The sequence below is a fragment of the Arachis ipaensis genome, chromosome B6 (assembly GCF_059453495.1).
Source record: "Arachis ipaensis isolate K30076 ecotype BB chromosome B6, ASM5945349v1, whole genome shotgun sequence".
Classification (NCBI taxonomy): Eukaryota; Viridiplantae; Streptophyta; class Magnoliopsida; order Fabales; family Fabaceae; genus Arachis; species Arachis ipaensis.
The window spans coordinates 20,767,168-20,776,735 of NC_142441.1; the positions used below are offsets into that span (position 1 = coordinate 20,767,168).

A 9,568-nucleotide genomic window follows, 5' to 3' on the forward strand; every position below is an offset into this window, starting at 1 on the left:
ATATATATATATATATATATATATATATATTATATATATATATATATATATCAAAATAATTGTAGATGCACAATCAAACAATTATAAATGTAAAGCCTACTCACAACGTAGTCCCAAGGGACCGAAGATACCAAACCCAGAGTGCCAAATTCAAGGTAAGAAGGATTGCAGTGCAATGGAAAGAATGAGCGTAGAATTTGAACCGGAGTAGCGACAAGATAGAGCTGGCCATAGTTCTCGATTATTGAAACTATAATCCAAACGCGTCGACGGAACCTTTCCTCTCAACCCGAAACTGCAGCAGCTACAACCTCAGCTCCAAATCACTTTCTCAGCAACCACAACAACTCAGATTTTAGGGAAACAAGTAGCGGCAGCACCGGTGGTGGTTCCGGCAACAACATCGCCATACCCATTGACCAGAAACCCCAGCAGCGGCGGCGGCAGAAGAACGGCGACCTCAATGTGACTTTCCGGCGGCCAGATGTGCAGTGGCGCTTCCGGCAGCGGCGAGCCACTCCAGCATCCCCTTGTGCAAGCTCTCTTCCTCCGGCAGCGACCTAGACGGTGGCGGTGAGCTCATCGTAGTAGCTCCCCCGATAGCCAGCCCTCCAACACGACAACAACAACACAAAGGCTTCCCTCTCTCTCCTCGCGTTTGCCTCTTTCTCTCTCCTCCATCGTTGTTGATGACAGTGGCAACTAGCAGCAAGGTGTGGCGGGTTCGGCGGCTCAGTGGGGATGGCAGTGGCAGGACACGCAGCAGCGGTCCTCTCTTCTCCCTCGCAGCGCAGCTCTCCATCCATTCTTCTCTTCTTTATTCATGTGATTTGTGTGTGTGTTGTGAGTGAGGAAGGGGGTTTGGGGAGGGTGACGGCTAGTGAGGACTGAGGGTTGAGAGAGAGTGTTTTTGTGTGATTAGGGTTAGGGAAAAAGAAAAGGAAGAGTGGCCCACAATTTTTTTTATGAGTTATTACATTCTTCCCTCCTTTAAAAATTCGGCCCCCAAATTTCAAACTAACTTACTATTTATATTGTCTTTTCGGCAGTACCAGTCACATCTATTTCATACAACTAGACCCTGATGCAAGAAATGATGCATTTAGGAATAAGGAAAGAAAACAACATTGAGACAACCTTATCCGAAAGAAGTATAACCACATCATGACACATAAGTTTAATAATTTGCACAAATAGATAGCAAGAACAAGGCTAAAAATCAAGCTATCTGAGCAAAGTTGCAGGAAAGAACTTAAGCACTTTAACTATACAATATTACATCCAGATACAAATTGAACCCAATGCATAAAGAAAAACATTTTGCAGATATTATGCAATGATCAAATGCTATACATTTTCTTAATATTCACATATACAATGTAGCAAAAGGAATCGATATGAAGCACCATCAATCACAAAGAACAGATTGCATAATTAGATTGATATGAAAATTTTCAAAAGCACACTACAAACTCTAATTGGAGTCCAAATAACATAGCCAAAAGTGTAAAACATATAGAGTAACACAAATTTCAACAATACACCCAAAACATAAAACAAAAATAAAAAAACACAGTTATATGAGATTTCAAGAGTTCAAGTACAATTATGTGGTGGATAAGGATGAGAAAGGAGAGAGGCAAGGTGAAGAATTAAGCAGAATATACATGACCAGATTCCAGACTTAGAGACAAACATAACCAACACATCAAACCAAGCATGCAAGATATAGCCAGCAAAATATTTTCAAATCATATTATGCATATTAACCTTAAATGTCAAGCGATAAGAGATACGAAGGTTGAACAGAAGGAAGGAATTTAATCGATCTACAAGGCTCTTTAAAGGCATTGTGAAAACAGCATATTAGTAGGAATAGTTCCGCTTACTCAAACATAGCATTGGCACTAGCCATCCTTCAGGTTAACAATCGACAATTCCAAATAATAAACTAATAAATGTGCTACATATACACCAATTGATAAACAAACAGAATGCCATTAGTTGGGAAACAATACCACCAATCTAGCAAAGTTTCGAATTTCATTACTCAACCAGCATTACAATGCAGCGCACTCAAGGAGTAATAGAACCACAAATTTATGAAGCTCAAGAATATCGACCGGCGACAACATATTCCAATTAGTTGCAATCCTGAGCAACTTGAAACCAACAAAGTGATGTCTCAAAAAGGTCATACAACATAGGATCAGTTAAGCAGCAGACTAATGAATCAATGTGACTGCCTCAAAAATTCGATCATGTTAAGAACTTTGCAAAGCCTATATATCTTTGGAAGAAAAATGGTTGATACAATAATTTAAAATAAATTGTACTTAGATCATGATGTGCAAATTTAAAGAATAATAGTACAACTGATATCAAACCCTTAACGTATGAAGAAATGTCAACCTAAGATGTGGGCTATGAACCAAGGCAAAGTACTAGTAGTAAAACAGTCGATTTTCAGAATTTCTAACAAACAATATTCAAAATACACTGTGATTGTTACCAAGGAAAAATTTGGCCAAAAAGGAACAACTTAACACAAAACCCTCAATGCAGAGACTCTTTAATCAATTAAAATCCTTATTGGGCAAACAAAGTAGAATCCGCGACATAGTTAGATAATCAACAAAATCAATGGGGTAATAGAAAATATTGATTTTGCAAATGAAACAAAATCAGAAAAAGAAAAATCCCCTTTATTTTTTGAAACCATCAGTAAGAAGGAGTAACTTAATACAAAGCTAGCTACTAAATATCACCAGAATTCAAAACTACATAACAAAAATAACAATCATATTAGCCAAGATAATCCAGCCAAAAGTACAAAACTAATTTATCTCACTGCCTTTCACTATTAAAACAAATGAAAAAAGCTCAACAGGCTGTAAAAGGACAAGCTGATAGATTTATTACACTAGAGCACATAGTATGCAATCACACAATCACCAGAAGCATATAAAGCATCTGCACCCAATAAGCGATGATAAACCTGAATCAAACATCCATTCGCAACTCAATTCGTTTCACAACCATCATTTGAGAAAATTATATAGTAACAAAAATAGTTTATTGACAAAAACATTTATGATGCTTGGCATTACTTAAAAGTTAAAAACCAAAGAAATCGTCGGTGTGTCACTACAAAGTAACACAACACAGCTTTCGAAATACGTCCAAAAACATAATTGTAACTTTGTAAGGGCAAAGGCCATAGAGATAAATAAAAAGATGTACCACCACAACTAAAACCACAGGCTAGGAGCATTTTAAGGAGAAAAATGAAGAAACAAGCCAAATCCACAACAATTTGGGCAGAGCAAAATAAAAATTCATGAGTATGAATAATAGGCATAAAAAGATTTTGCATGTACAACAACAATTTAAACTAGAAAAAAAGGGGAGGAAAAAAAACATAATTAGACACAACATGTGAACAGATAAGCTAAACCCACAATAAAGTAAAGCAAAATGAACATTCATCAGAAAATTGAAAAAAAATGTGCCACTCTAAAAATAGAAACACGATAATCCTATATATAAAAGAAACAGTCACATAACACAGATTATATGATAAGCACAATACTTGATAGTTTTGACATGTTAAAAATTAATTAGGTTTAAAAAAAATAGTGTAGAAAAAAGAAAAATAAACAAGGCAAAGTCATTAAACGTTTTTACTGAGAATGTGAATGCAATACTAAACATTTTTACATAAATCTTATAGTGCTGACTAGAGTAACTAACTCTTACGTAAAGCATCATATAATGGACTACCAATAAGATAATATTGAGTAAAAGTTAGAACAACATGCTGAAAGAGTTGGAACAACTTTTCTAGTCAATAAAATAATTAATTTTGAAGGAAAAAAAATTCAGATGCTCAAGTGTGTCACAAAAGTATTGTACAGATCACAAGTTCATCATGACAAACTTCAATTTGAAATTATCAAGCCCTCATCGTATCAAAGAAATCAAAACATTTATTAATCCGCCATATATAACTACAAATCAGGCATATAATCTCCAACAACAACACAAGCAATTAAGAGTGTTTATTACCCCCGATCAATAGAAATTTTTACAAGATAACAACCAAGATTCACCTAGTTACAGTCACATCAGTCACCAATTCAGTAACAAATAATAAGATTAATTCCTATACAGCAGCAACAACTAATAACCTTATGGATCTCTCAAAAATAATTAACCAAAATCATTTACTTGTTAATTACTATAATAATCACTAATCAAATGACATAAATCAGCAAACAAGTATCTAATCAGTGGCTAACACTCATAGGCAAGCTACAATTTATCACATTTAAAACAATCATCAAATGCTTCATAACCACCATGATCAGTCCACAAGCTCAGCAAACAAGTCTATAAAATTAGAAATCACATATAATCTAAGAGACGTATTCACTTAATAACATATAAACAAGAAGATTCTACCTGAGTGAAGCTCAAATGTGTTTTTCATACGACCAGTTATACTAAGTATAGAACTTTAATACTCAATTTGGTTAACATCCAAATGTTAATATCAACTATGAAAATTTCAATGATCTTGGACAAAGACAAAACTTTCTCAAAGAAACTCATGCTGTGGATTTAGTGTCTTTAAAATCAATTATCTATCATTGGTATTATAGTTAGCAAACTTATTTAACATTTGTTTAACTAGAAACTAAATAAATACACATTTCAAACGGATCATAACAATTAAAGATCAAACAGAACCTAAAACAATATAATAATTTAATGTCTTAAGTAGATAAAAGTGGGGCTAAATATAAATTCATATTATGTACCATTACTCAAAACATTCTATTTCCATGAAAAAAAATTTACAAACTTTAAATCTATTAGAGAATAAGTCGAGATTGGGTACAAAGGGAAGGAAAAGAGTCGCAAGAAGCGGCAAGAAAGGAAAAGAGTAGCAAGAAGCGGCTGGAAAGAAAAAGAGTGGCAAGAAGCGGCAGAGGTCATATGATAACAACCAGATGACAACAACAACATAAAGGACAAGAATGACAATTCTATAGGCCTCTGATAGTGCTACAATTTGTACAAATAGGCGCGCTTCTATTTATACAATTGTGATCCTACCATAGGACCCTTGCTCCATATTACACAGATTAAACCAGGCTCTGATACCACTCTGTCACGACCCAAAATGAGTCATGACCGGCGCTCAGGAAAATAATCCTATAGCAAGCCTAACATAGTCAAATATAAGTTCAATAAGCAAGTACAAATATTTTACAAGTTCTAAAATAAATAATTATATATTTTTAACAAAAAAAAATTAAAATAACTAAGAATGGTTGGTCCTGCCTGTGACATATGGAGCATATACTTCTAGGAATTCGACAAAGAATAGGTACTCATTGCAGACCATTACTCTTGAATAGAAAGTCTCACACAGTCAAATTTTTGTTCCTGAAAAATATTTTTAGGAAAACGGGGTGAATTTTGCAACTCAGTGACCAGACAATACATCTATAATCAACATGAGACTATACAAACATTATCATTAAAGTAATTTTAATTAGAAAGTAATAGTTAATAATAATAAGTGAATCAATAAGGGAGTTCTCATACAGAAATCAAATCAAAAGTCTACACCTGAGCGGCTCCACCTCTATGGGTAGCCCTTTCCTCTTGTGTGTCCTAACAGAATAACAGATCTAACGTGTGGCCTACGCGTTAGGCTAGCAACACCCCTGCTAGCTGGAGTCTGAGTTAGATGCATCTAAGTTAACGTCATAACCGCCGTTAACTACGGTTTTCTAATACGAGCCTCCCAAACCAATTCCAAACATATAATTTCAAATACAACAAATATTTTATCTTTCAAATATATAGGGTATCAAATCAAATCAGATAATACTCTCTCATCAAAAATCTTTTTCAATCATACTTTTTCAATCATGAGAGATTTCAAATATATTTCACAATTTTTAAAATAAGTGAGTACCAACAAATACTTCAATGCTTCAAAAACGGATATTCAAGTAAAATCAAACATTTTGGAATAATGCAAAACTTAAAAAAAATAAATATAGTCTCATGTATAGTTCCAAAAGTATAAACTTCATAAAAATGAGTTATTTAATTCTAATAAATCAATTATTTTAATCAATTCAAAATCGTTCAAAACAAATATAGCTATAATTCAAAGATCATAATAGATATATATATATCAAAATAATTGTAGATGCACAATCAAACAATTATAAATGTAAAGCCTACTCACAACGTAGTCCCAAGGGACCGAAGATACCAAACCCAGAGTGCCAAATTCAAGGTAAGAAGGATTGCAGTGGAATGGAAAGAATGAGCGTAGAATTTGAACCGGAGTAGCGACAAGATAGAGCTGGCCATAGTTCTCAATTGTTGAAACTATAATCCAAACGCGTCGACGGAACCTTTCCTCTCAACCCGAAACAGCAGCAGCTACAACCTCAGCTCCAAATCACTTTCTCAGCAACCACAACGACTCGGATTTTAGGGAAACAAGTAGCGGCAGCACCGGTGGTGGTTCCGGCAACAACAGCGCCATACCCATTGACCAGAAACCCCAGCAGCGGCGGCGGCAGAAGAACGGCGACCTCAATGTGACTTCCCGGCGGCCAGATGTGTAGTGGCGCTTCCGGCAGCGGCGAGCCACTCCAGCATCCCCTTGTGCAAGCTCTCTTCCTCCGGCAGCGACCTAGACGGTGGCGGTGAGCTCGTCGCAGTAGCTCCCCCGACAGCCAGCCCTCCAACACGACAACAACAACACAAAGGCTTCCCTCTCTCTCCTCGCGTTTGCCTCTTTCTCTCTCCTCCATCGTTGTTGATGACAGTGGCAACTAGCAGTAAGGTGTGGCGGGTTCGGCGGCTCAGTGGGGATGGCAGTGGCAGGACACGCAGCAGCGGTCCTCTCTTCTCCCTCGCAGCGCAGCTCTCCCTCCATTCTTCTCTTCTTTATTCATGTGATTTGTGTGTGTGTTGTGAGTGAGGAAGGGGGTTTGGGGAGGGTGACGGCTAGTGAGGACTGAGGGTTGAGAGAGAGTGTTTTTGTGTGATTAGGGTTAGGGAAAAAGAAAAGGAAGAGTGGCCCACAATTTTTTTTTATGAGTTATTACATATAATATTTTTGGACTTGTCCATTACAAGTACATACATGGTATTGAATTCCATGTGAATTTTCTATAACTTTTAAATACCTTTTACAATTAAGCACATTGAAGAATTACCTATTTAATAAATGCATATACAATGAATCAAGATTTTAGGTATATAATATTTCTCTGAATTAAAGATTTTACTGTTTAGGGCCTTGTTAAGAGCATCTAAATGTTAACAGCCTATTTGAAAACTTTTAATGGTATAGAGTTGAATTGAATTCTAGTATTTAAAACGTTTATCAAATAAATTAAAGTTTTGTAGTAGACAATTTTATTAATATAATAGCATCTTTAAATAATAAATATACTTATTTATTAAATTATATAAAATAATTAAAAATTATACTTTTTGAATTGTGCATTAATTTCTCCCTCGATATTCCAATTGCACTATTTTGATTCCTTATATTGTACTTCGAACTATATACAAGTCCCTAAGAAGATTTTCGGCGTGACTTAGCAATCGAACTGCTGATCTGGCACAGCCAGTGCCATGTGAGATGAATGAAATGACGTCGTTGTAATGGTTGGTGTGGTTTGAAACATGGTTCTGAAAACCGAACCGGACCGACCGGTTCAACCGGATTAACCGGAAACCGGTCACCTAGCCGGTCCGGGTAAGGTCAGAAACCGCTTGGCAAAAAACCGGTAAAAAAACCGGTCGAACCGGCGGTTAACCGGTGAACCGGTAGAACCGTCCGGTTTTTTAGCGGGTTTTTGGTTTAAAAATATAACCCTAAACGGCGTCGTTTTGTATCTTTAAAAAAAAAAAAGAAAGAAAAAAATAAAATAAAACCACACACGGACACACCCCCACGTCCCTACCCCTCTCTCTTCTCTCTCACTCTCACATTCACCATAATCCCTAATTTAACCAACTAACCCTATCAGAGCCCCCAGCCGCCGCTACCGTCAGCCCCCAGCCGCCGCCACTCTTCTCTTCCTCATCGTCTCTGTGCTCGTCGCGAAGCCCCACCAGCCACTGTCACCCCCAGCCGCCGCCATTGTTCTCCTCCTCACCGTCTCTGTGCTGGTCGTGAAGCCCGCTTCTGTGATCGTCATCATCGACAGTGACAGAGGGTGCCGTCGTCGTCATCCTCCTCGATCCTCTTCTCCTCTACGTCACGAGAACGGTTGCTCAATCATCTTCAAGCGCGTCTTCTCCTCCGTGAATCTCTGCCCCAGAGCCTCGCCGTGGAATCTCTGCTCGGTTCCTCGCCATCGCAAACTGATCCTCTTCTGAGCTCATTGTCACCGTCTTCCTCCCTCGCCGTGTCTCCAGTAAGCCGCTGCTTCTTTAGTTTCGATTTCTAAGATTCTGGCTTCTGAGTTTGATTTTTTGTACTAGATTCTGAGTTGGGATTGTGTTCTGAGTTGGGTTGTTGCTTAATGTGATTCTGAATTTAATTTGGATGGTTTCACTTAGTTTTTCTGTTTCTGGATTTGGAGATTGAGTTGTCTGTATTTTGAGTTTTTGTTGAAAAGCATTGAATTTGTTGAACCTAGTAGGGTTTGGTTAGTTATAAGAGGCTTGTTGCACAATAAGAGATTTCATCAATGTGTTATTCAATTGATTTGTATATTGGCAGCCCAAAAAGGGATAATTGAATTGTATAAGAGAATAATTAGCCTTGGCTTGACAATGTTGCCTGCAAGATCACTTCTTTGATGCAGCAATAGCCAGTAAAGTCCTAATCTTCACAAACTAAAGTTAAGGTTTCCTCCAAATCTATCCAATATTTATTCTTGAGCAAAGCCTGGAACAGAACGATAGGAATAATAGCCTACCTCAGGGTTGTTGTCTGGAACTGGATCATTGCTTTGAGTCTGGAGAGGGAGAAGCGTTGGTTTACTGATCTCTTTTAGCCTACCTCAGTCTCATTTTGAAGTATAACTTTAAAATTATTTTCATATTAAAATTTTTTTTTACTTACAAATTAATGAATTTAAATATGTAAAATTATATATTAAATTTGTAATAATTTTATTTAATATTTAATTAAACCGGTTGAACCCCGGTTGAACCCCGGTCAAACCTCTGAACCAGTGAACCAGTTGCTTTACCGGTTCATTGACCGGTCCGGTTCTCGCAACCTTGGTTTGAAATGAAAGTATCGCTGTTTCATTCTATAGAGAGATGAAATAGTTGCTTAGGAAAGGGTTTATCATTTACGCTTCTTCTTTTCTCTCTAACATCAATGCTTTGTGTCCTCCAAAGCCACTGACAATGGTGCTAGATTAGGGCAGTGTTTTATTACTGATTTCTCCCATTTTCTTCACACGAAAGTTGAAGACGATGACCTTGGAGAGCCAGTGAAGTAAACAGTGAGAAGCATTTGTGCTCTCTAGAAGGTTAGGTTTTTTTATTTTTTATTTTTTGG

The 9,568-nt window shown here is 37.0% G+C and overlaps 2 pseudogenes; both read right to left on the reverse strand.

The window, feature by feature from the left end:
- Positions 1–323: 323 nt before the first annotated feature.
- LOC148554832 (uncharacterized) lies at positions 324–806 on the reverse strand (annotated as a pseudogene).
- A 5,684-nt stretch (positions 807–6,490) lies between these two features.
- On the reverse strand, positions 6,491–6,973 carry LOC148554833 (uncharacterized; annotated as a pseudogene).
- Positions 6,974–9,568: the final 2,595 nt, after the last annotated feature.